The sequence below is a fragment of the Columba livia genome, chromosome 6, assembly GCF_036013475.1.
Source record: "Columba livia isolate bColLiv1 breed racing homer chromosome 6, bColLiv1.pat.W.v2, whole genome shotgun sequence".
Lineage (NCBI taxonomy): Eukaryota > Metazoa > Chordata > Aves > Columbiformes > Columbidae > Columba > Columba livia.
The window spans coordinates 662055-688502 of NC_088607.1; the positions used below are offsets into that span (position 1 = coordinate 662055).

The 26448-nt window shown below is 53.1% G+C and overlaps 2 long non-coding RNA genes across 6 annotated transcripts; both read right to left on the minus strand.

The window, feature by feature from the left end:
* Positions 1-5741: 5741 nt before the first annotated feature.
* LOC110356220 (uncharacterized) lies at positions 5742-26448 on the minus strand. 5 transcript variants are annotated; one of them, XR_010473339.1, is made up of 5 exons: positions 17869-26129; positions 16991-17696; positions 16008-16094; positions 7412-11351; positions 5742-6520 (listed from the first exon to the last, which is right to left on the minus strand). It is a non-coding gene; the product is annotated as an uncharacterized LOC110356220 (long non-coding RNA). The 5 variants fall into 5 exon arrangements; XR_010473336.1 differs by lacking the exon at positions 5742-6520 and adding an exon at positions 26139-26448 and having other exon boundaries at positions 7441-11351; positions 17869-18140; XR_010473335.1 differs by lacking the exon at positions 5742-6520 and having other exon boundaries at positions 7441-11351; positions 17869-18140; positions 25879-26129.
* Positions 14910-16000, minus strand: LOC135579726 (uncharacterized). The gene is made up of 2 exons (XR_010473340.1): positions 15700-16000; positions 14910-15613 (listed from the first exon to the last, which is right to left on the minus strand). It is a non-coding gene; the product is annotated as an uncharacterized LOC135579726 (long non-coding RNA).

Sequence of the window (26448 nt, forward strand, 5' to 3'; positions counted from 1 at the left end):
GCTTGCTCGGCTTTGGCTTTGTGTTCTTGTCCTTCTCCCCCATCCCACCCTCACTTAAGTAATCTCTCACCACCTGTCTCCTCGGGGCACCCAGCTTGGTGCCTTACAGCTGCTCTTTAATTAGCACCTGAATTAACTCCTCCTTTGCCTGTCTGCTCTGTGTCTCCCATGGGGAAGCCTCTGGTCAATGACCATGGTTGTAGCGGCAGTACCGGTGAGCAGTGTGTGCCTTTGCAACGCGATTTTTGGGATCCTTCAGCAGCTGAACCAAACCCAGCCTGAACATCACAGCCACGTATCTGCACTTTAGCAAGGGAGTACGAGTGCTGGGAATTGCCATCCCATGCCAGTTCAACACTTGTATTGAGATTTCCCATATGGTTGTGTTGGTAGAGAATAAGGGAACATGCCAAAGTGAAAACGTATGTCTTATTGAGTTTCAGGTCCTCTAAAGAGTTAACTTTCTCTCCCTCGTTCTCTTCCTGTATAGAGCAGGTTTATACAGAGTAAAAGCTTTTCCCTTCTAGTGATAGTAGCTGGGAATCACATTGCTGGTAAGACAAGTTCTGAAATAAAGTGTGCGATCCTTATTCACAACTACAGCCTGGCCAAAACCACGCAATAAATGCTGCACAGCTGTTCGGTGAGGTGCAAGTGCAAAGCAGCTCCCTGCCAACAGCGCTTTCCGCCTCAGAACACCTCAAACGCTACAGCAGCAGTACAATTAACAAATCAAAACTGTAAATTGCTTTTAGAAGTTGATTCCTCCTGTGCAGGAGGAGCCGCATGCAACACGTGCTCACAAGTCTCCAAGGAGAAGGTGGTGAGGAGCTGGGGTCACCACGATGGCTGTGGGGCCCCGATGGGGACACTGCCCGCAGAGGGGTCAGAGGGGACACTGCCCGCAGAGGGGTTGGTGGGGACACTGCCCACAGAGGGGCTGGTGGGGACACTGCCCGCAGAGGGGCTGGTGGGGACACTGCCCACAGAGGGGCCGGTGGGGACACTGCCCACAGAGGGGCCGGTGGGGACACTGCCTGCAGAGGGGTCAGAGGGGACACTGCCCACAGAGGGGCCGGTGGGGACACTGCCCGCAGAGGGGCTGGTGGGGACACTGCCCACAGAGGGGCCGGTGGGGACACTGCCCGCAGAGGGGCCGGTGGGGACACTGCCTGCAGAGGGGTCAGAGGGGACACTGCCCACAGAGGGGCCGGTGGGGACACTGCCCGCAGAGGGGCCGGTGGGGACACTGCCCACAGAGGGGCTGGTGGGGACACTGCCCGCAGAGGGGTCAGAGGGGACACTGCCCACAGAGGGGTCAGAGGGGACACTGCCCACAGAGGGGCCGGTGGGAGCCAGGACAGCCGCAGCCCTTCCGTCCCTCGGCTCCCGGGCACCAGAGCGGGCAGCCAGGACGGGAAGGACAAGAGATGCAGGCACTCCAGGGGAATGGTGCAGGGCATTTTCAGTGAATATTTCCTCACTCCTGCCCTCTCTCAAGAAGCTCTCAGAAGAAACAACTCCCTATGACTTTATTTGCAGAGATGTATTTCAATTGCTATATGGCACATTATTGCTTACTGCCCTTCTTGTAGCCAAAATTATGTTTTTGTTTTTAAAGAAACACCTCTGTTTTTCTTTTTCGGTAGCTGTCAGAAGATAGATAACCAGGTGAAAAATATCCTCTTGATCCCGATGTTTTGTTTTTCCAGGAAGCCTGGTAGATGAAAGTTAATCTGAGATTAATATCCAACACTTTGTATAGGAAGTCTACAAGACACCATGTTAATCAGTTCAGTGCCCTCAGTAGATGTGGATCTGGCCTCCAGCACGGGCTGCTGGCACTCGCCGTGTCCCAGGTGAGCACTGTGGGGAAGTACGGCCAGGGTGAGGCCTGGACACGATCTAATGCAGCATTCGAAATGAAAGTTCCCTTAACTGTAAACACAGTCATGTAGGAACAGCTTTTCTGCAGCCGGCACGGTTTGCTCCGTGGGTTCAGCGCCAGGTCCCAGCCCTGCCTGGCTGGGGGATCCCACGGTCCCAGCTTCAGAACTGACGAAGGGCTGGGGGCTCTGGGCCGTGCCCCCAGGCTCCGCAGGCTCAGCGCCCGCGACACTTTGGTCCCGTCTTGGGGAACGAAGAATAAACAACGGATGGGCATCTGCCGCCTCTTTTTCTGACACACCTGACTTTTTGGCCTCTTTTTGGCTAATTTGGTGTTCTTCCTCCAGAGCTGTGTGAGAGCGAGGAAAAGACACGAGACAGAGACCACCTCCCGGCTCTCATTCTCCTCTTATGTAAGCCTGTTAAAAACAGTAATAGCCCCATTAAAGTGAATAGATTTGTATCAGAATAAAAACAGTGTGAGCAGCAAGAGAATTGGCTGCTTTGGGTAGAAACTCATGAAAGTCATTTGAAGGCTCTCTGGGAGAATAATTAGAAACATGAAGTCCTGGGATGTCTTCCTTCCTTTTAAATCCAAAACTGCTTTTAAGAGCTGCTGCCAGCTTGAGAAGTGCTTATTAAAAGAGGAACAATACAGACTACCAACTTTTTCTGCAAACAGTGGGCTTTGGGCCTTTATTTATTAGGTTTTTTATGTTTTTTTTTTTTTATTTTCTTGTTTTTTCTTTCTTTCCCTGTGCATGATTGCTGGACAAAAGATCCATTTAATCAATAGGGAACACGACAGAGTGACTCTGGAACACAAGGGGACATCAAACGAGTGAACGGGAAGTAGCCCTCTAATCTCCCCTGGCAGTTTTGGTGGAGGGGAGCTAGGTGTGCTCTGCAGCACCGCCGGCTGCTTCTGGAGCTCACACCGTCCCGCTAAGCACGGGCAGCACTGAAGAGTATGTGAGAGAGCCTGGCAAGAGCTTGTTCCTGTTATGTTATCTAGGGACAATAAATCAAGCATAGAGAGGAAACCTAATTCATCCAAGATGTTATTTTCAAAAGCTTCTCTGCCTTGATAAACAGTATTTCCCTTTGGGAAGAGTGATAGGGAAGGAAGCACAAAGAGCAGCTACTGGCTGTGTCTCTGCAGGGTGCTCAGCCAGCAGCGCGATGGACGCACTGGGAGCTGTTAGAGGCGGCCAAGACTGACGTTTGTCCATGTCAGGAATCCAGCTTCTTCCCCGCTCCCGTGGGCCCGCGCAGCAGCGCGGCCGTGGGCCTGAGCTCCTCCCGGGGCCCGCGGGGCCGCTCTGCCTCCGCCCCACACAGGGCCATGGTGAGGTTTTAGAGAAACGCTCCAAGTTGGAAGGTGTTTCTTTTTTCAGCCTTTAACTCTGAGGTTTCTCAGGATCCTGGAGATGGTGCATTTGGCTTTCTGGAACCACGTGCAAGATCAGAAATCCTGCATTCATGGAGTTTACAATTCTGCAGTGGTACTGGTGAAGTAAGAGCAGCCGTGTCCTCCTGCACACGGCATAAGTGCTACAGCTACGTGCTCCAGCTCTGTCGGTGACCGTTCATGACGTGGATCCCCTTCGGGTGTTCTATGCACTAAGCATGGAGCATGGCTACAGCATCACCACCTGGGAGCAGCTCCCGGCTTGTGACCTCTCAGGAATCCCTGTGGCCCACAATCAGCAACTAAGATGTAAATCATGTGCTATGTCAGCTCCAACAGACAACACAGAATGGGAGAAAATACAAGAAGAGGGGAAAGCCTGTTGGAACTGGAGGCAACTGTTGCTCTTACTGTGAAGAGCCATAATAAACTGGCTGGTCCGCCGTTTGCAGAAAGCAGACACAGCACAAGGCACTTGGAGGTCTGCTCTGGGGCTACTAGTTACTGCTGCCACGCTGCATCTTCTCAGCATGATCATCTGTTCACATTTTTATTGGAAGATGATGACAAAAGTGATGTTTGAATGTTTGAAGACTTCTGGATACAAACTGTGCCTCTTTCCCTGGTGTAACAGCCCCTCTGGCATCTGAGTAACACGAGGTGTCTGGGGACAGCACGGTTTGTCTCACTCCCATCAAAGGCCAGCCCCCGAGACCTGAAAAACTGGAGACATGAAGTGCCAGTGCGGTCGGTTCCTCCTCCGGCACAGAAGGAGCTGTAGGGCACGGTCTGGACGGGAGACGGGGGATGGCAGCACCGCCGCGGCTGCTCGCACCGCACGGGGCACGGGCAGCTCCCGGAGACGTGCCGGCAGCGCGTGCCCGCAGTGCACCACCAAAAAGGTGCTGGGAGTTCATTCTGGGCTCCTTTGCGGAACAATCAGCTTCACCATCGTGCAGTCGTGGCAGGGGGCACAGGCAGAGCAGGAAGGGCAGAGCCGACAGCGGCTCGAACAGGTGACCTGGTGAATAAGGGCATGGAAAACTATTTTCATGTTGTTCAAACGTTTGATGATGCACATCGTGTGGCAGAGACGTGCAGCGGCAGCCGGAGCAAAGCTGGGAGGCTTTGCAGCCTCTCCCTGGGAGGCAGAGGAAATGTCATGTTGTCCTTAGCTTGGAAGTGAAAAGGTTACACTGAATTAGGAAAGCAGCACTGCCTGAACGACTTCTTCCCCCCCTAAGTCCAACCAAATGTCAGGAGCCCGTCCAGCACAGGGAGGGAGGTGGCGGGGCTGGAGGGGGGCCAGGGGCAGGGGTTGCTGGGCTGGGACACGGACCCCCAGGTGCCGGCAGAGCCGGGGCTGGCGGGGGCACCCGTGTTGGGCGGGGAAACCCGCGCTTGGAGGTCTGCCTCCAGCTGATAGAGAGCAGCGCAACCCATGGAAACTGTTCGTCAGAGAGGAAAGCCAAAGGAAATAATGAGTCACGACTTGGCAGCCGAGACGTGCCATCGCAGCCCTCCGCCTCCCCGCAGAACCGGGCACAGCGGCGCGGACGTGCGCTCCTGTCCCTGTCCCTGCTGGCTGCGGGAGCTGCCATTGGCACCGCGCGGCACTGCGGGACGCCGGGCACGGCTGGAACAACACGGGCACAGCTGCAACACGGGCACGGCTGGAACACGGGCACAGCTGCAACACGGGCACAGTGCTGCTCCAAAACGTCTCCCACCCACCAAGCACGTTGCAGACTGTCACTGGTCGCTGTGACCTATGGTGGTTTCAGCTTTACTGTGATTTCTAGTAAGACAGAAATTAACCCCAGCCTGTGGCACTGGGACAGGGTGACCTGGTGTTGTCCTTGTGACACTGCCTGATTCAGGACTAGCACCAGACCGTTTTCCTGGGTGAAGTCTAACAAAATTCCTTTTCCTGGATGTACTAATACATCACGGAGCTTGTTGATGTCAGGAGTCGGACAGAGGGTAAACCATCCCAAAGAGGGAGTGTGAGGTGGCCCCCCCTGCAGAGCTGCACCCGTGCTCCCGCGGTCGCAGCAGCAGCTCCCTGCGAAGAGTCACAGCTGCACGGGAGCTGAGCGGTACCACGGCTGTCACGGCTCTTTAACACGGACAGTCTTCAGCACCAAATATTTTTAACTTCTGAAAAAGATATTCTTAGTGTAACTATGATTTTTTTGACTTCTTCTATAATTGAGGTGAATTAAGTGTAATTGGAAGCATCTGCTCTTATTTTGGCACCTGATATAGCATGGTATTCTGCGTCTCCTGGAAGACACTCTCGTTCTCCAACTCCCACTAGATCCAGCTAAAAATAGTTGATCTAAATCACATTCTCTCAGGCAGAAGCGCTCTCCAGCTCTCGGGATTTGCCCCTCCATGCTAAACAGCGCCCGCCAGCTCTCTTGCCCTGGCAGGGTGGGGGCTCCATGGGGCCGGGAGGGTGCAGTGAAGGCCCAGCTGGTCCCAGCAGCAGGTGCCGTCACCAGTGCCTCGCCTGAGGAGCGGAGCTGGTCAGTAACTGGCAAACCTGTGTCACCAGGGGAGGGCACGAGACCCCGGCGTGAGGGACCAGTGTGTCCCAACGCACCCCAAACCGCTCCAGTGCCGCAGCCATGGCAGGCACCGAGCAGGGCAGTGACCCTTCTCCCGCCGCCGGGTCTCCGCGGCGCTGCCGGGGCAGCGGGAGCGCGCACAGGGAGCGCGGACGGGGCTCAGCAGCGCGTCCGAAGGCTGGCTCCACATCTGGTAGCTCATATTGATAGTAATGCCACAGGAACATGTTCATGTGCCTCAATCTGTAGCTGTATTTGGTGCTATCCATTTACAAATAAGTGCACATTTCAGGAATGGTTTTCAGATCTCAGTTAATCCTCTAGTTTTCAATACAACACTAAACAATACAATATATTATACAATATGATTCATCGAGCCTTATTTTGTTTAAAATTTATCACACTAGAACCAACAGCTATTATTATAATAATATTCTATCCAATTCTGCTTGTGACAAGTTTTCCTGGGAAGGCTCACAGCTCTCGGAGCATGACTTCTAACTGACTTTACATTCCAGGCAGGAAATGTCACTGTGACTGGGTCAAGATTGTGAGTACATGGAGAAATACAGACGAATAACTGGTAAGTATGATGTGCGTACAGCAGCCCAATGACCAGGAACTCGGAAAATTCAATTAAACCTGAAAACTAAAAACAAATAAAAATTGGAAGTCATAAGAAAGTCAGAGTATTTACATAGGATTCCTTTGTCTCATTGCACACTAATGCCAGGGGCTCTGTTTGGGAAAAGTAAGATTGCCAGCTAAGTTTCTTTCAGAAGCTGCTCTAGGTTATGACACAGTTAAACCACAAAATACCCAAGTCACCAAATGGCAATGTCTGACGATCTAAAAGATGACGATAGCCCAAATATGAAGGGTGGGGTTTTTGTTCATAGTAGGACAGTGTAACACGAGGGGCTGGGGGGCTCAGCTGCCCCAGTGCGGGGTCCTGCCCCGGTCCCTGCCCCCTGCCCGCTCTGACACCGCTCTCTTGCACTCATAAGGGCTATAAATACAGCTGGTACCCTATACAAATAAGGCATGCACTGAAAATATTTATGCACTGCATCCACTCACACGGTCCCCTGGATTCCAGCCCTGACAACAGTAAAACTACCGTTACTCCATCACAGGGACGGGAAGGTTCTGGTGTGAAGGTCGGTTTATCTGTCTGGGAGGTTAAGGAAATCGCCCTTCTGCAAGCCCGCAGCGCTGGCAGCTGAACCTGCCGCTTTAAGGAAACGTCCTCTAAAACAAGGCAAGGTTTACTGGGTTTTATGCTGTTGCACTTTTGGGCTGTTCAGAACTCTCCTAGGAATCCTTTTAATATTCCCATCAAATTGAAATATGAGTTATGTAATCATAATTAGAGCACCATACTCTTGATAACATTCGCTTAATTTCTTTAAAGACTGTTTACTTCCTGACTTGTACCTAGAGAAAACTTACAACCCAAACAAACAGTTCCCTTCTCCCCACTAATGCACAAACCAAAACAAACAGCTAATTGCTCAGAAGTTATTAAAGCAGCCCTTACAATAGCCGTGTTTGCATAGAGCCGCTCTGCAGTAACCACGACCTGACGGGAAGGTCTGTCACAGGACGTTTCCCACGGTGAGTGTCACTGGCGCCCTTGCGGGAAGAGGAGCCGAGAGGGAATGTGGTGTTGTTCTCTCTGTCTGTGAGAGCGGGACACGTGGAACTGGGCAAGGGCTGGATGCAGCAGCCCCCTCGTACCTCAGCCCCTTCCCTGGGTGAATCACTAACAGCTTACAAACGAAAGCCCTCCTCCAGCCCCCAGCACATCCCTGCGGGCACGGAGCAGCTCCCGGGGCAGCGCGGGGGCTCTGGTGCCGCGGGACAGGGCGGGCGCCGTGGGCGCAGCAGGGGGGGGCTCAGGGGCTTATAAAGAAACACTTTCCCCCAGGCCCCAGACAGAGCTGCTCGGCCCAGAGAGGTCTGCAGGTCCATCCTCTGCCGCTTCACCTGCTGGATAAAGACCCCAGCTGCGCCGGCATGGAGCAGGGGCCGGGCTGCCCATCTTCGGGGGACTGTGCCCACCTGAACTGCCCTGGATCCTGGTGTCCAGCCACCCACCTCAGGGGCTCTGTGCCCCCCTGAACTGCCCGTGATCCTGGTGTCCATCCAGAGCGAGCTGGGATGTCGATGGCACAAGCTGACATGGAGCTGTTCTGTTCTGTCATTTCTGGTCTCATTGCAAGACACGAGTGTCGGTGCTTGGGTTCCCGGCCCAGCACACACCGGCGCACACCCTGGCTGTCAGCACCTGGGAGAGAAATACCGAGTCACAACCTTAAAGCAATTCAAAAGCACAAAGCCAAAGGGCAGTTTGGAACAAGCACTAAAACTGAGGTAGTGTTGCGGGCTGTAAGCAACTTCGCGTGGTTGTTGAGGAATGTGGCTGAGTTGCTGCTGGGTTCCCATGAGCTGTGTCCATGTCACCTCCTCATGTCATGGCTGGTGGCTCCTCAAGGACAGGGTTTGTGGCACTCAGGTGTCGCGAGGTGTCTTAGACAACTCAGTGAAAGACATGAAATAAATGCTTAGGCAGTCAGTTCTTACCTGTTTCAGTTTCATTTTGAAAGTAGAAATTACATAGCTTAAGTTTTTTATGCATCCGTTAGAGCCCCATAAAAGCATCACCAAGTAATTTCCCTTGCTTCCCTTTGATTGTAGCACTCTTGCTACTAGTTTGTGCTGCCACCTGTAATTATTAAGCAGCAATATCCACAGTGTAATCTTCAGAATTTTAACTCTGCAGACTGCTGGGAAGCAGGGATTTTATTTTATTCTAGAGGAGTTCACATCCTTCACAGAGGAGAGATGATGCGGCTGAGTACCATGAGCCGTTTGGATGCCATCAGAACATCTCAGCGTCCCGCGCGCTCAGGGCAGCTCTCACCAGCGCGGTGCAGGGACCGGCTGCCGCCCCGCCCTGTGCCGTGTCCCCTGGCAGCTGTGTGGGCTGCCGAAGGTCCAGGAGGGCCAGGCTGTTCAGGTGCCTTTCCCAGACAGGCCTGCTCGCTTCAGCCCTCCCTCTGCTTTCCTCTCCTCGCTGGGCATGTCTGATTGGGACAGCAGGGACATCTCTGAGCTGGCATCTCAGCTGCTGGCAGCTGCCCTGGGGACCCACAGTGACGGACCACAGGCACAGACTGAAATACAGGAGGCTCCATCTGAACATGAGCAGAAACTTGTTTGCTGGGAGGTGCCAGAGCCTGGCCCAGGCTGCCCAGAGCGGGTGTGGAGTCTCCTGCTCTGAGACATTCAAACCCCCTGGGATCTGCTTTGTGACACTGCGTGAGTGGGGGGGTTGGATTGGGGATCTCCAGAGGTCCCTTCAACTCAGCCAGTCCATGATTCTATGTGTGGTCCCCACTCTGCAGTACTTGCAGGGTGGGAGATGCTGCTGCCAGCCTGGGCTGCAGGAGGGGCTGAGACGGGTCAGAAATGGTCTGTGTGTGCTGCTGAACGCAGGCTGTGCCGGTGGCTCGGGAATGCCTGCACCCTCCAGCAGACACCAGAGCACACTTGTATAGTCGCCCGGCCGGCAGGGACAGAACGGACCGTTTCTTTTGGGACATCCAGTGTCTGGATCCACGGCGATGCCTGTACATCCTCCAGACCCGCCAGGAGCTCCGTGCTGCTTGGGGAAACGCAGCCGCCGTCTGGGTGTCCAGCCAGGGGGAACAGGTTTGCCGGGTCCCCGAGGCCAGTATCCATCCCTCGCTCCAAGCCCTGTCGACACCAAGGGACGCGATGCCGAATCTGCCGAACTCCTTCTCCACGGAGGGTGCCCTGGGCCCCGCTGCCCGTCCTCACAGCAGCCTGGCCAGCAGCCACAGCACGGGCTTAAAACTAAAACGTCTAACTACACTAAGTACTCAGAGGTTTTAAAATAATGTTTATCCTGAACACTTTTGTCCTCACTTCGCACACGTTCAGAAGGCTGGTTCATATCTTTGCCAATAGCTACAATATTCAATCAAAACAAGCCCTGAACTGGATGTGTTGGGCCACCCCCAGGCCGGGGGCTGCGCGGCCGCCGTGCCGAGCGGGACCTGCTGGGGCCCGGCCCAGCGCCCGCCCTTTGCCACCAGCCGGGACGCCACCAGGCGTGTGTTCTTAACCTTTGCGAGGGAAGCCAGAGCACCGGGGCTGCTGTTTGCATTACAAAGCGGGAACAAAAACCACCCTCAGAGAGAGGATAAAATAGAGGCCAAGGATGACAATTTGGAACATAAATGTTTTTGAAATCATGTGATATCAAATTAAAATATTGTTAACATTTTGCTAGCTTGCTTCAAGCTGAATAATATTATCATGCATAATACTATTAAAGCTCAGATAGCGTCTGTCACCCAGAGATAGCAGAGTCGTGTTTGAAGTGCCTCAGACAGCGGGGCAGGTTTCTGCCGGCTGCAGAAGCAGGTGAAACCCCGGGCAGGGTGCCGGGACGTGCCCATGGCCGCGCCGCTGGTGTGGCAGCACCAAAACGCGGGTTTGTGCAGCGGGACAGGGCTCGGGGCTGCTCACCCACCTGCGCTGCGGCTCCCGAACCCGCTGCCGCGTCCCCCCGGCACCCAAGCGGCTCAGTCCCAGCGTGACCCTCTCAGCAGGGACGTCGCCAGGCCGGTCGCAGCCTGAGCAGGGGGTGCCGGTGACCGCGGCGGCTGCGCGCCCGCTGTCGGCAAAGCCCAGCGCCAGCCCCGCTCTGCACGGGCCCCTTGTGGGACACAAAGAGGACCCCCAGCATTTCCCTCCAGGGTTTACAGGTTGACTTGCAGCACAGAACCTATATACTGAAAAATACCAAAAAGGAGACTGACACTTGACATTAAAATCTAATAACATTAGAAAAGCAAAGGAACAGATAGTTTAACAAGGAGTAATTTCTGGTGGTTACTAGATAAGATGTAAAAAAATTGCTTCATCCTGGCTTGACCTAAATGGAGTGGAAAATTACCATGACTACATTTATCTGAAATTATAAAGTGTGTTCTGATTAGACCGTGATAAAAATGATGGTATAAATTGATCCAAAGATAAAGAAAGGGCAGGGAAAATGAGATGAGATTAAGAAAAGAAGCAGCCACTGAAAAGGAAGGATAATACAGCAAAGTCTCTGAACCTGCATTAAAAATAGCTGTAGGAACTGGAACATAAATAGTTCAGTGCTTCAGTTTCTGCTGGTGGGGCTGGGGCTCGGCTGCAGCACCTGAGAGCCCAAGTGATCACCTCGTTAATCCCAAGCCCGTTGGCAGACCAGGGAATGAGAAGCAGGTCTAGCCCAGGCAGCCACCTCACCCACAGACCCAGCCTGGGCTGAGCCGCCGTCCGTCTGTCTGTCCAGAGCAGTGTCCGTCATGTCAGTGCCTGATTCCCTCCTGGTGGGAGCTCCTGCTGAAACCTCCAGCTGGCTCATGTGCTTCAGGCCCCGTCAGGTGACACTGAAACTGATCAAAGAGTGGAAAACTAGCACAGTGGGTCTGGAACAAACAAACCAACCAAAACCCGCGAACCAAGAAGAGCGGCTGGCGGAACCTCACTTCCTAGAGATACGGCTCTCGCCTCTGGCAGAAATGCCGATGGTCATGGAAACAAACTTTCCTCTGATAAGAATTGGCTTTCAGTTTCCTAGAAACAAATAAAAAATGTGGAAGAAGTATTTTTTGAATTTAAAATCCCGATTGCACAACTGTCTGCCTGAGGCCTTGGTGTCTGCAGCACCCTGGGTGCGAGCAGGAGGAAAACCACAGCCCCGGGTGGCGGGAGGCTGGTGACAACCAACAACAACCACCTGCACCGGGGCGGCCTGGGGGTGCGCGGTGGCACCTGCCCCCGTCCCCATCACCCAGGGGCTCCAGCCCCGCCGCGGCACCGGGTCCTGCTGACGGGACAGCCCCAACACGCCCCATGAACCACACAGCCGCTGCTCCGGGGTGCCCGCCCCAGCTGAGGAGCACGGAACCGCCATCCACGCTCAGCGGCTCTTCAGCTCATTGTCCTCAGAAAACACGTTCTTGACAGTCTGGAAATGCCACGGCTCTTCTGCTTGTTAAACATGGGTCAGAAATGGATACGGAACCGACACAGCACCCCTTCTCAGCTATGCTTTTTTCTCTTCTGCCTAGTGACTGGAACGTCCAGCTTTTCCCTGGAGCAGGAAAGCAGTTTATTTATCTAATCCTGTGTGACTCTGATCTCAACCAGTGTTATCTCCATGCAGCACTGCACTCCGCGGTGCCCGGTGCCCACGGGCCGCACGCAGCCCCCGGGATGGCCAAGCGCAGCTGGTTATTCAGATAAGGCTCTGCAAACTGCGGGGATGGAAAACTGTCCGCTCTTTCCATTAGTATAAACTTCCTTTTCCACTCTCTGTTTATGTTAACGTAGATGTATGCAAATCCTCCAGCAGAGGTTTCCTTCAAGGAGAAAGTCGAGGCACGGGGTAAGAGGAAGCCCCGTTCCTGCCGCGCCGCTGGGATGGCGTTGGCAAGGAGGGGCTCCCGGTGTCCCCAGGGACTCTGGCACCGAGCCGGCTGTGTCCCTCCTGGTGGTCTTCTTCTGTCTGAGAACAAGCTGGTATTCACATCTGTCTCCTTGCTGCTCTGCTTGCTGCCACAAGTCCACATCAATATTTTAGTTCTCACTGGACAACTTTCTGCAATGTCGTTATCCAGCCAAAGATAATTTAATTTCACTAGACTTTGTGTTGTTTTCATTAACGTCCGGCTAGCCAGCTGTTCCTCAGGGGATCTGCGCACCTCTCTCTCCGCTGTGCGTATTTTGTCCCCAAAGGGGACACAGTGCCATGTCCATCTGTGGGTATTTTATCCCCAGAGGGGACACAGTGCCACATCCAGCTGTGTGTGTTTTGTCCCCAGAGGGGACACAGTGCCACGTCCAGCTGCAGCTCCCTCTGCCCAGACTGAGCCAGCTCCCCGGCTCGGCACGGCCGGCCCGCCGCGGTGTGAGCAGGGGACGGGAGGCAGAGGCGCCCCGCGCCCCAGCCGTGCCGTGGCCATCAGCCCTGGCCCCAGGGACCCCTCTCCCAGGGCCAACAGAGACCACAAAAACAACAGCCAACCGCTCTCTAGCCTCGTCTTTGCTAATGTCTGTTTTCATTCATGTGAGTCTGCCATTGCTGCCATGGTGACCAACTTAGATGTTAATTATATAAAGACATTAAGGATACATTCAAAGACGAAAGTTCAACCTGCGGTTCTGGCAAAAAAAGATTGAGGTATTCCTAGATCGCATCCCTCCTCCTTTCCCCTCGAGTCCGTCAGATACCATGACTTCACTCATTTCTTCCCTGCACTTACTTCCATGGTGATGTTGACAAAATAAGTCTTCCGCTTTTTTTTTTCTTCTGACTCAATTAGAGCAGATATTCCTTAGGCAGTTTGAGATCTCACTACAGAAATGCTGTCTCTCCTTTTAGCAAATCAGTCTTGCTGCTGGCAGACCTGGCAGGTCTGGTTTTGTGCAGCATTGACCCAAAGGGTTCTGCCGTTCTTGGCCAATCCCCGTGCCTGGTGCATGTGGAGCAGCACGGTGCCGGTGCTGGTGCTGCCCGGCGGCTGCGGCCCCAGCGCCAGGCACCCCGCTGCGGGCTCTGCCGGCCTCAGGGAGCTCAGCACAGCCCCTCGTGCCCAGCGCCCGTGGCACGGTGAGCACACACACCAGCTTTGGGCTTAAGCTGCCGGCTTCGGAAAAGTGAAGCACCAAGACAAGGGCTCAGGAGAGCTTGGGCACCCTGTAGCGCATCTTGGGCTCCTGCATTTTATTCATTGGGGTTTCTCCACAGGAGATATTCAAGCATCAAAAAATGTGCTGCCGTAACCAGAACACTTGTTGTGGCTGTGGCAGAGAAGACAAGGGAAGTTTACAGACTGACTTGCTCTTCCATCCAGCCGCCAGTCCTCTTTCCCAAGGAAAAAGGCGGGTGGTTTAGGGGTGCTTGTTTTCCTTTTGCAGTTCCTTTCTAGGTGATGGGGCTTTTCAGTCCCTGTGGAGCCAGCTCCACACCTGCTGTGACCAAGCTCCTCTGCGCTGTCTCTCCCTCTCCCCAGGTGTGCTTTTATCTGCCTCTAACTGCACTTGCCGTGACCTCCCTTCCACCGCACACTGCCTTTGATGTTGATGCTGTCATGGAGATTATTTTTGTGCTCTTTTCTGCAACTACATTGTCATTGACTCATGTTGTCTCTTCTATGTGTGTTGGGGGTTTTGCTTGTTTGGGTGTTTTTAATGCATAAACACATACGCACTCTTAGCCCAGCTCCTCTCTGCTCAGTCGTGCGTTCTTCCAGGAGGCAGCCAGCTGAGGAGAACAAGCAAGAGGGGATTCAACTGCGTCTGAACGTGTGGGAATCTGGCTTTTCGGAGCACTCGATGAAGTCGATGTAAAACAAGACCCAGGCTGCAGCGGAAGCCTCTTGGAAGGAGTTCATGGGGGGAAGGACTCGCCCCTGGCTGCGACCTCGTCCATTCCCACCGTCCGGGCTCATTTGCTTTGGCACAGGAGCTCTGTCCGGGCCTCCAATACCCCAACAGCTGCTGACCCGCTGGGGTATTTTTGTTCAAAATGCTACTGGGAACGAGTCCTACAAAAACTGTGCAGAGATGCCTTCATTGTTTCTGCTGAAAAGGACACTGAAAAGGGCCATGTGGCAGCTGCCTGGCTGCAGCGGCCCCGGGCGGCTGGGGGGACCTGGCCGGCTCTGGGGGTCTCAGAGACAAACCCGCCCTCCCACAAGTCGTTCTGCAGGGGCCGATTCTTAGAATGATCGGCCTCTGAGCAGCAAATAACAAGGGAGCAAACAAAAACCAGAACCAAGAATCATCAATAAAGAAAGAAATCAACAAACAAAGCAGCTGGGGAAAGAAGATAACTCCTCTGCAGGTGCAGCTTGCTGGGCACAGCTGCGATGACGATGGCTGTATTCCTCACTTCTCAAGAGATGAGCTAGAACTGCTGTCAGGGAGTAAACTCTCACAGACACTCATTCACAGTCACCTGTGTAAAGGTTTAATCTGCTCTTTGAACAGCCTTTCTGGGAGTGGAACATAATGGATGGAGGCAAATTGTAAAGGGTGCAAGAGGATAAAAAGGGATGGCAGAAAGCACAAAAAATGTTACTCGAGTTAGTACTTGATCAGGATTATCAAGACAAACAGATCACGGGGTTTCTGAAGATCAGTGCTCTGCCATCTTTCAGCTAGAAGCATTCCAGATGCTATTTTGTAGATGTAAGAGGAAACATTGCACCTCTCAAATCACTAACATATCTCAATTAGAAGTCTCATTGTCTCTTGATGAGCCTTTTCAAGGAGGAGAAAGGCCTAATCCTGATTAACTTGTCAGGTGTGGCTGGAGGTGTCAGAAGAGAGGGCTGGGGTGGGCGGCACACAGCGGCATTGATCCCATCTCTTTGGGCAGAGATCCTGTGGGATGGAGAGCGCAGGGTGAGCCGGCAGGGTGAGTGCGAGCATCCCTTCGCTGTCTGGAGAGAAACAGCCCGGTCCCCGGGAAAGCAGGTGTTTGGTGGACAGGAGGACAAGGCACCAGCAAGACAAATGCAAACCAGGGTCCCGAAGCCAGGGAACGGTGGTGTCGGGAGCTCACCACCAGAAAAGCGTCATCTCTCCGGAGGGAGCAGAGCAGCGCGCGCAGCAGCAGGAAAACCTCCAGCGAGCCAGGGCAGGGTCGCTGCAAACGGGTGATGGAAGGTCACATCAGATACTATCAGAGAACACTTGGCTCCCCGTTCAAAGCCAGGCTGCGGACAAACCCACCTCTCCTGGGGCAGAAGGTGTGGGCAGCTGGTGAGCGCCAGCACCACCGCGGCTGCTGCCGCCTCATCTGAGTGCCCGCGCTGCTGCCCATCCTGCGCTGCCGCCGCCTCATCCGAGTGCCCGCACTGCTGCCCATCCTGCGCTGCTGCCCATCCTGCGCTGCTGCCGCCTCATCCGAATGCCCGCGCTGCTGCCCATCCTGCGCTGCTGCCGTCCTGCGCTGCTGGAAATGAGTCTCCAACAGCTCATTTACAAACCTCTCACAAATACCACAGACCTGCAAATAGGAGAATGTGGCGAAACAGTACCTGACAGCCAGCTTGCTCCTCCTCTTTGGAAAACTCAGATGTTTCTTTGTCACAAAGCCACTCGTTCTTTCCTCTCAACAGAAACACCTGAATGAAAGTCAAATTATTTTCTTTGACAAAATGCTGTTTGTTGACGTTCAAGTAAATTAATGTGTTGTAAAGCAAATGAGAGAAAAGAAGCTTTTTGATAGATTCTATGAGCGAAGAAATTGTCAGTTTATTTTCTGAACAGATTAGTTTCTCTTTCCTTGGATGCCAACCTGGATGCAAAGTGGTGTGCGGGGCTCTCAGAAGGGAAAAGAACGGGAAAGTGAGCAAGGACCCTTCCTTTGGGTGTGACCCAAGAGACAAGGGCCTTTTTTGTGATGTCTTGCTAATTACTTAAGCTCCTCAAATCTCATGCCTTCACACGGCTTCAAAAAAAGCATAGAAGCATTCTGCACTTCTTTGTACAATCACACTGTATAAATCACTAATCCAAGGATACTGCAATAATCTCACGTACTGTCACTCATGTCAATAGTCTTACTGACTTTAGTGGGACTCTCAGGATAACCAAAGGTGCCCAGTGTCAATTTTAACACCAGTATAGGAACCGTGGATTTTGAAGTTAAAAGCGAGGTATTGCCTGCACCTCCAGCCAAACGATGTTCCAATTGACAGTATTTTTTTATTAAACTTCAGACATTACTGTTCTTTTTAACCACAGGAAGCCCCAAGGAATTTAGCTCGACAAAAGATCATATGTTCTTCTGCACCGATACAAGCGTGTAGAGCAATAACAATAGGTTGCCAACAACTTGAATACGTGGTCTAGATTTTATGTCCTCACTGTAACCAAGACATAACTCGGGTGTTTCTGGTTACCGCCCCACGGCCCTGCCGGGCTGCCGACCCCGCTCCGGGGACAACCACCCTCACCGAGGAAACCACATCTCACCCACACGGGATGCTCAGCGTGAGCGTATTTTGCTGGGACTTACCCCTTCAAGAGCATTGCCAGCACGCAGGGCGCTGGGGCTGACGCGCTCCCCTTGGGAGGCGCGAACACCCCAGGGCAGAGCTGCGCCTTCCGGCGGCTTTGTCAGGTTCTTCGGTTGGGGGGTACGTGGGCACTGTTCCTTTCTTTGCTTTTGTATTTCTTTTTTAAATACAAAATTCCATTTTTATGGAAATCTGATGTTTGTGTCACCTCTCAGCAAAGGCAAGTCCTGATTTTACCGGTCTCATGGAACAGAACGGAACCACTCCATTTGGTAAAGGTGAGGAGACAAGATGAAATTCAGATTACTGTTCTCTCCTGATGGAGATATTTTTTCTTTTAAATCAGAGAAGTGACTACATCGCAGGTCCTGAGCAGCAATGAGGAATCGTCTGTTGAGATAAATGGGAATTATTGTTTTTCCCATTAGTTTCTGAGTTTCTAAAAGATTTCCATGCTTTTCGTGGCAAGGACTGTTCCCAGCACTGGCCCTCACCGCAGACCTTGGGGCTGGGAACGGGCACATTCAGCCTTTATCTTGACTCCAACCTAAAGACCTTGTGGAAAAGCTGAAAATCTTCCAAGGTGCTGGCAGTGGTTTTGCTGGGGACAAGATTAATGTTCACTGAACTGGCTGCGTCCTTTTAACTGCTGCTTTCCCCCTCCTTCCAGCAAGTGAGCCTGCCTATTAGTTACACAAGCAGACCCTGGAAGAAACCAAACATCAGAATTAACAATAGTGCCCTGTTCTTAAAATAGAAAGGCACTAGTAAAGAGAGCCCTGGGCTCTGGCTTGCCGCTGCTCACTTGAGCGCTGTTGCTTTGAACTCCCACAATAAAGACATACAGGCTGCAGAAACAAAAAAGTCAGAGGAGTACCTGCGCATTGGAGCATTCCAGGTGGATCTGCAACGGTCCATGGGTCCTGTTCCAGGGCAGGACAGTCCCAACTTCTGTAAAGCTTGTGGGCCAGACCAACAAGAGAGGTGAAGCAGAAGAGAAGAACGAAGCGATTCAGCAGATGACCCAGGCCGTGCACATGAGCTGGGTACCTCGTAGAACTCTTTCTCCTTTCTCTGTATCTTGGTGGTACACACAGTGGGCACACGCGGAGCAGCCGGCATGGCCACCCAGCTGCGGAGGACTGTCCCCTGCTTGGTGGACACGACACCATCACAGTCTTTTCTTAAGAAAATATGGAGGTTTTTTCCAAAGTACAGATTATTGTTGCTTGGAAACAACCAAGAAAAACCAGCACGTGGTTTTGCAAAGGGATGCTGCTCAGCTGCAGCCGCCGTGCTGGGGCGCGAGGTTGGACACCCCCCGGGCAGCTTCGTCCTGCAGGGGGACGCGCCAGCGCCTGCTGCTGGCGGGACAGTCATGGGCAGCGGGACACCCCGGGGTGTGCTCCGCTGCCAACAGCCAGACGCACCAAACTCTGGGGAGCCTTTGGGAAACGCTCCTGCCCTCCCTGCGCCAGCAGCAGCGGCTCAGGGCACGGTGCAGCCCTGAGGAAAACCACAGCCCGTGGCTACCGGGGTCCTCCCTGCCCAAACCCACCCTTAGCTCCACTGGCATTGTGACTGCTGATGCTTTGCACTGATTTTTACCACACACTTCAGATTGCGGGACCTTGCTCAGAAACATCCTCCAGAGGACATTTCTTCATCCTCACCACACACCGGCGGCTGCTGCCACGGCCAAGGCACTCGCTCGCTCCTTCCATCCATCCATCCATCCATCCGTCCCTCCCTCCATCCACGCCCCTTCCTGGGATGCAGCAAGCTCTGAGCAACAAGTGACTTCACAGCCTCCATTTACTTGTTTTGGCTGCATGCTCCGTTAATATTCAGCAATACGTAGAAAAAACCCCTTAAAGGCAGCAGGGCCCTGGGGTGGCTCGCTCCACCCCTCCCCAGTGTATAAACTGGAGTTTGCAGTTCCAGCCTTGGCTCCTCCGCCGTGCCCGAGCGCTCGTTTCCCGCCTGCAGGTGGGCACCTGCCCCAGCGCCCGGCGGGTGCGCGGGAACCGGCCGCTGTGCCCCAGAGCTGCTTTTCGCCTTTTTTGGAAGAGCCGGAGCGCTGGCAGCGCGGTCCCGCGGGCGCGGGGAGGCGAGGCCGCGCTCCTCCAGCCCACATTCCGTGCTAATTTTAACCAGCTCCCTCGAGCAGCTCGGAGAAGCACAGTCTTGATTTATTAGTCTTTCCCTTCTGAAAACTTTTGTTCAAGTGTCTTGGGACACAAGTAAAACCAGAATGGGATTCTCAGCCCGGAGCTGTTTATGGAGATGTTCATCTGCCTCACAAAGTATTGGGAGGTTCTTGCAGCACCAGTATTTTTTTCCCCCAAAGATGCCCCAGCTCTGAGGTGCCAGGGGATCAGGATTGCTGGGAGAGCCGGGTGAGGACGACGTGGTGGCAGGGCTGGGTGCTGGGCCTGGACATGGCCAGTGTCACCCACAGACACCAGAGCCACAGCCAGTGTTACCCGCAGACACCAGAGCCCCAGCCACGGCCGGTGTCACCCGCAGACACCCGAGCCCCGGCCATGTAGCCGGTGTCACCCACAGAAACCGCAGCCCTGGACATGGCCGATATCACCCACAGACACCAGAGCCCTGGCCATGGGTGCTGGAACCAACTTTCCAGGGACCCTGTAGCATCTGTACTGCTGGAGTACAATCTTGAATTGCATCAGTAGTCAAATCAGCGTGAAAGTCACAACCCATGGTATTTGTGTAGGAAACATCACAAAGAAATATTAAACATTTTCTTCCAACTGTTTTCTCTTGCTTATTTCCCATTTCTATTTCGCATGGCCTTGACACCTATAGCCAAAATGGTATTACACTCTTGGAGAAGGGAGATTAAAGCTCTGATTCCTGTCTTGCCCTTGTTATTAACACAAAGAAAAGCCGGTCAGCGGTTCCGCTCGGTTACCCTGACGGGTACCACGGGAACCCACCCACAGCTCCTGGCACCCGGTGACAGTGACCGCAGAGCCCGTGCTGGGGACACCGCAGCAACCACCATACACTGACACTGCAGCTGCGACACGGAACAACTCCTGCCTCGTTACCCTTACAGAACTAAGCAGTTCTCCAAGGTGTTTTGTGCACAAAGCTGGAGAATTAAGCAACGATTTATGGTTTAAGGGGTTTTGTTTGTTTGTTTTAGATTTTCCCATCCAACTGCCAAATACTTTCTGGCTCAGCCTTCAAAACAAATTAATTCTGCTACCATCAGCCGATTTAAATAAATACTGTTTGAACATGAGAGGTACAAACCCGTGAGGAAAGCGGGACTGGCAAACCTCCAGCTGCCAGCTTGCTGCCAAGGTGGATCGGGGAGCCCTGCCCAGCACGGCGCGGGACGCGGCAGCAGCGCGGGGGCTACTGCCCCGGGGAGCAGCAGGACGCGGGGGCTACTGCCCCGGGGAGCACCCCTGGGAGCAGCAGCCACCGCTCTGCGTTTCTGCTGGTGTTCTGCAGTGCAGTGCTCTGCTCCATCACCTGAGCTGTGCGCTCCCGAGTGTCCATTCCGGAACCCTGTGCCTGGGGACCCTGGCCAGGCAGGTCCTGCTGCCCATCCCTGCCCGCAGAGCTGGGGTTTCTTTTCTCTCCTGGGCTGCTCTCCTGACCCATGCAATAACCCCTGGCTTGCAGGCTATGAACAGAGCATGAAAGTTACAGAACAGAAATTAATAGAACAGGAAAAGCCTAAGCTGCCCTCACTCTTATCAGCAATATTGTTGCTGGTTAGTTGACGCTTGAATTTTGAGATCCACAGTTAAGAGTTTGAGCAGGGATCTATCAAACAACACAGCACACCAGGCTCCGGTGTGTGTCCCTGCATCCTCTCGGGATCCCTGCATCGAGGCTGTTTTTCTGTCTCATTGCTTTGCCCCCCTCTCCCCTTTCTTTCCACATGGAGCCTGAGTGCTGCTCTCTCACCGATGCTCTCCACACCTCTCTCACAGCCCAGCACGGCTCATTCACCAACAGGACACCGAGTCCTGACTGCGGCTGGCCTGAGACTCCAGTCCCCATCACCTCTTGATTTCAGGATTGAAGGACAGTTGTATTTTGCCATGTGCTGCTCTTCTCACTCTCAGGCAAGCCCATGGGACCACCTGCAGGAGGTGACCTGGGGCCACGGAGTGCTGTTTGGGTGGGACGGGACCACCAACACACCCCACCATGGGCTCCGGGAGGTTCCCCAGCCCAAGCCTGCGCTGCTCACCCTCAGCACAGGGGCGGTGTGGTGGATCCAGCGCCCCGTCCGGGCTGCCGGGCGGCGCTGCGGGGCTGCCGTGAAGTGCTCATTTTACTGGTGCGACACAGCAGGATGGCTCTCTGGGTACTTTGCTCCCTTTTCCTGCAGGCACTGATTTCGTTACTGGCGCTCTGCTTGCTGAGCCCTTCAGTCCCCTCAACCAGCCGTTTCAGTAACACTTCAGTGCATTTCTCTGCTTCCCATATTTCTCTCGAGCTATTTCTTTGCCTCGCACAGTGGGTTCCAGTTGTCACAACATGACAATTTTATGTGTATTTCAAGTCAGAAAGCAGCAGAATAAAGTTCATTTCCATGCTTATTTTACTATAGGAAGGACTTAGGTCCTTTTTCAAAGAGGCTGAGCGTATTTGCGTTTCATTTCCCATCAGGGCTCCTGTAAGGGAACACCTTTATTCCGCCTCCATTTCCAGGTTCTGTTCGGCTGTACCATTGTGGTTAATATCCAACCTCACAGGCTTTATGAGCATTGTGGGCTCCCAGGCAACTCTCCATGCGGGAAACAACGCCTGCCACCATTCCATGAAAAATATAACGTAATTCTTATAGCACCCTCAGGTCTAGCTCAAGTTTGTGCATTTTTCCTGACATATTTTAATACTTTTTCTAAGTATTTTCTGTTTTCTTAAGGAATTTCCGTTGTCTTTAAAGCTTTAACCAGGAGTGGGTTTGTGGAGCGCACTGGCGCGGGTTCCGTGGCACCGTGGCCACCGACGGACACGCCGGCGGCTCCAGGATGTGATCACCAGAACAACCACGAGCAGCCTGGAAACGCGACTTACTGCACAAATCACTGCGCCATGTGTCTCTTTGCACCATTTCCTTTATCTCATGGCCTGAATCTCCTCAAAACAGTAAAAAAAACCCAATAAAGTTGTATGTGGGTGACAGCGGGAGGCGAGGAAAGCGGGTTTAAGGAGATGGGGTTTAGCCTGTTCTCACATCAGCTGCTAAACTGCTCTCACAAAGCTCAGAAGCGTCAGCCTTTGGCTGCAGAAACTGAAATTCCTAGTCTTTCCTGATTTTCTACAGCCTTAACTCCTTAATCCACCTTGTTTTCTCCCTCGGATACTTCTCTCCTGATCCCATTGTTGCCTGATCAAGAGTAGCTCGAAACAATCAAACAGGAAAGAAGGAATAAGAACGTCCTGGTGAGAGGCAATTACAGAAAATGAGATTACATTTTAAAAAGACTTCGCACATTTTACGGAAGTGACAGTCCCTCGGGTCAGAGACATGGACAATGGATTTACTTTTCTTGGTGTAAATTGATGCTGTTTCTGCACAACGTGAATCACTATTTTCTGTTATTATGAAGGTGGAACAAGGTAATTGTGAAAAATACACTACATAACCAGACCTTCATGTTGATGACGTAAATATCATTGTTAACATGGCTAACTTGGCTCAAACATTTAGAAATACCATTTTAAAAAATTTCATAGCAAAAACCCTTTTTTCCTTGCTAGCTAACATTTCAGGTCAGTTGAAGAGCCTGCGGTGAGGACAGCTTGGTGACCAGAGAGGTGGCTGTTCTGGCCATGGGGAGCTGACAGGTCTCGGTGCGGGGGACAGGGTGACACCAGCGGGGGGGCTGTGACACCAGCCGGTGGCGGGGGGGGGGCTGTACGGCCCCGGCTGCAGCCGTGTCGGGGCTGGGCGAGGGGAGGATGCTGCAGCTGGTGCCAGACCTGCGGGTCAGACCTGCGGGTCAGACCACCAGCTCAGCTGCCCCGTGTCCCAGGTTCAGCCCCAGCCGGGCACCACTGGAACCCCACAAGCCGGGTTTGAAAGGTTTCCAAAGCAGATGCATTACAGCCTCTCACGGCTGTTGTTCACCACAAACCACACACTCAGCCACAGCGAATAGGTGTCGATAGCACAGAAAAGACTTCTGCACCACCCCAAAGGGCTTGCAGCACCCGCGGGAGGGGAGGTGGGACACCCATGCACTTTTTCAGTTCTCCAGACTGTGTCACAGCAGCATCACAGGATGCAGGCACCTCGTGGCATCGCCTTGTGCCTTCCTCCCCACACTATTCCCTACGCTTCAGATTGAGGCTTCTGGTTTGGGATGCTCCATGCAATCCAGCTTCCCACTCTCCTGTACAAAACAAGCATGGCTGGCCACCCCCCAGCCTCATGCTGGGGGTCCCAGGGGGCTGTGCCCCCCCAGCCCCATGCCGGGGGTCCCAGGGGGCTGTGCCCCTCCCCCAGCACCCTGGGGCCCTTCCAGCAGCACTGGGGCTCGGTGGGGGATGCTGCAGCTGAACCCCAGCTCTTGATTGCCCTCCGCTCCATCCGTGGCTGCTCTCAGCTCATAAGATTAATCTCGCCATTTGTCAAATTATTTATGAGCACGAACATTTGTTGTTCGAACCATCACAGCCCTTTGACGCACGATCACATCAGCGGGTCCCCCAGAAACCTGCAATTAAGCCCCGCGCGTCTTGCCCAGCGCTCGCTTTCTGCTCTCCACGTACAAAAATCAATTAGAGGCTCTCGTTGTGCCGTAAATGTTGATGGTGCTTACATTACAAAGTCAGAAACATCTGTAACTATGGTAACCCTTGAGGCAAGACTCATTTCAAGAATAAATTATGACAAGAAGCTTTCTATGGCTGTTTTTAAACAATAAATATAAATTAAACCAGCTTCATTTCTCAGACGCAAGTTAATGTTATGTTTTAACCTCCAGTACTGTAAGTTCTCTAGACACATTTATCAGTATTGACATAGAGGAAAAGATTCAGCATCGTTATTTGTATCATTTCAAAATACTCATTTCAACACCCGTTTTCCCATCCCTTGGGTCACTACACTTTCAATAACTTCAAAATGAATGCGAGAACCACGCAATGCTCTTCCCTTTCTCCTTTTTCAATTCACCTTGCTGCTGTCCTGGCCTGGGTCTGGTCTGGGCACCAGACCCGGCTGAAAATTAACACACAGACCGGTTTATCACTTCTGGTTTTGTTTTCATGAACTCTTCTGCCTCCTACAGAACCTTTGGGTCTCGGGGCCGAACACGGCAGCAAACATCGGCGGCGGAGGCTGCGGCCGCTGGGGCTCAGGCTCCCTCTGCCTGCAGCGGGGAACAAACCCCCATGAAAGGTTATTTTCCTAATGGCTTAAAAACAATGGTGTGAACGGGATGAGATGACAAGCGGCGGATGAAATCAGTGCCCTGTTCAGGGGTTACAAATTTGCAAATAATGACAGGGAAGCAGCTTAATGCATCACCTACCAAGATTTTTATGTAAACGGGCAAGGAGGTTTACCAAGATACCCACTTTTTAAATTTTAAATGAAGCGATGGATGAGAGGAAAGAAGCTTCTGTTTCACAGAACACTGCAGTTTCTATGCTAGCCAAGGACTCTTTGTCTGACCAAACTAACGAGCCCGGAGTCCGCAGCAAGGCGCCCTACACGCAGAGAGCGACACTGCCGCGGTGCCTCGGCTGCACCAGGTGTGTTCACATCACCTGCAGAACTGGAGCTGAGTTATTATACATGCAAAACCAGCGGGCTTAAACGCGCGCTTGAAATCATTGTGAGAGTGGAGTGAAGATGGCTCAATCAAAACACTTCAATGCAAATAACTACATGAATACAGTTTGGCCTGCTTTTCCACCCCGCTGCCATTGCCCTGCCTCCGCTTCCAGCCATCGGGTGCCGAGTGCTCCGCACGGCGCTGGGGACAGGAGCTGTGCCAACACACACGTGTGTGCCCAGTGTGTGTGTCAACACACACGTGCACACGCCATCCCGCTGCTTCCAGCCCCATGGCTGCCCCAGAGCACTCGCCTGCCCACGTTTTGAAGGATCTCTTCCAACAGCAAGAGATTGGTGCTTTTTCTTATTCAATAAAATGGGAATTTACAATTCTCTGCCATGCAGGCAAGAGACAGATCAGGGACAACAGCCCCCAGGACGGCGACTGCCAGGGCGGAACTGAGCTTGGGGTGCTGGATGAAGCTGCCTGCGCCTCGCCAGGACTGTCCCTCTCTCCCCTCTCAGTTCCCACTTGCATGGGTGGGTTTGGGCACGGTGGGGTTTGGGCACGGCGGGGCCCTGCAGCCGCTCCCCCAGCCCCCAAACGCTGCTCCTGCCCCCACCCTGAAACGCCACCGAGGGACTGGGAAGGATCGACCTGCCAAAGGGACACGCAGGAGCTGGGGCTGTGGTGTCTGTGGGTGACACCAGCCATGTCCAGGGCTGAGGTGTCTGTGGGTGACACGGCGGGCCCCCAGGGCCACACACAGCAGTTGGAGAAGAGAGAGCTAATGAAGCCTGTCAATGCTCCCAGCAGAAAGCACACCACCAGCACTTGTGCTCTGATCACACAACTCAATGCTGCACAGTGTCACGTCTTGGAAATACTCGCGAGTTTACAAAAGTAAGGTTACAGCTCTCAGGTCATAGAGGAAAAACTGAAAAAGGTGATCTAAATCCCTCCACGCCCAGCTATAGCAAAGTCCTAATAGAAACAATAAATTATTTGTTTTAATGATCTGAAAGCATTAGATGAATCCCATGGCCTAAGTCACTTTTGTCCTTTTATAATAGGCAATATTTGAATTCAAGTATTCATACCTCAGCACTGCTGCACCTTTCTTTCTCAGTTCTCACAGCAAACCAGATTTTATGTCTATGTCCTATCTCCTCAGCCTAAAGGAACAGCCAGAACACCACACGCGTTTTCCACCAGCCGCTGCTGCCATCCTGATGTTCCGGAGCCACCCAGAGCCCTTCCCGGTGACAACGAACCGTTCCCCGGTGACAATGATGAACCATTCCCCGGTGACAACAACGAGCCACAGCCCGTGGTGCCTCTGCTGCTTGCACCTGCTCACCCGCAGCCCAGGAATGACCCTCTGCGTGGGTTTCCAACACCCCTAGTGCTGCAGCTTTTCCATCTGACTCCAACATGCAGCTCTGCTCGGGCCGCCCTTTGTTGTTTCACTGCATTCCCATCCACCACCTCGCTTCGTGGGAACTGCCGTAAGAAAACATCAGCCAAGATGTTTTATTCTCATCCCTGGCCAGCCCAGTGGATGCAGATCCAAGCGCTCAGGGCTCACGCCCACGGGAGAGCTCGGCCCTGGCTCCCCGCAGTGTGGCAATACGGAGGAAATAATGTTCATTCCTCAAATGCTGGGTTAA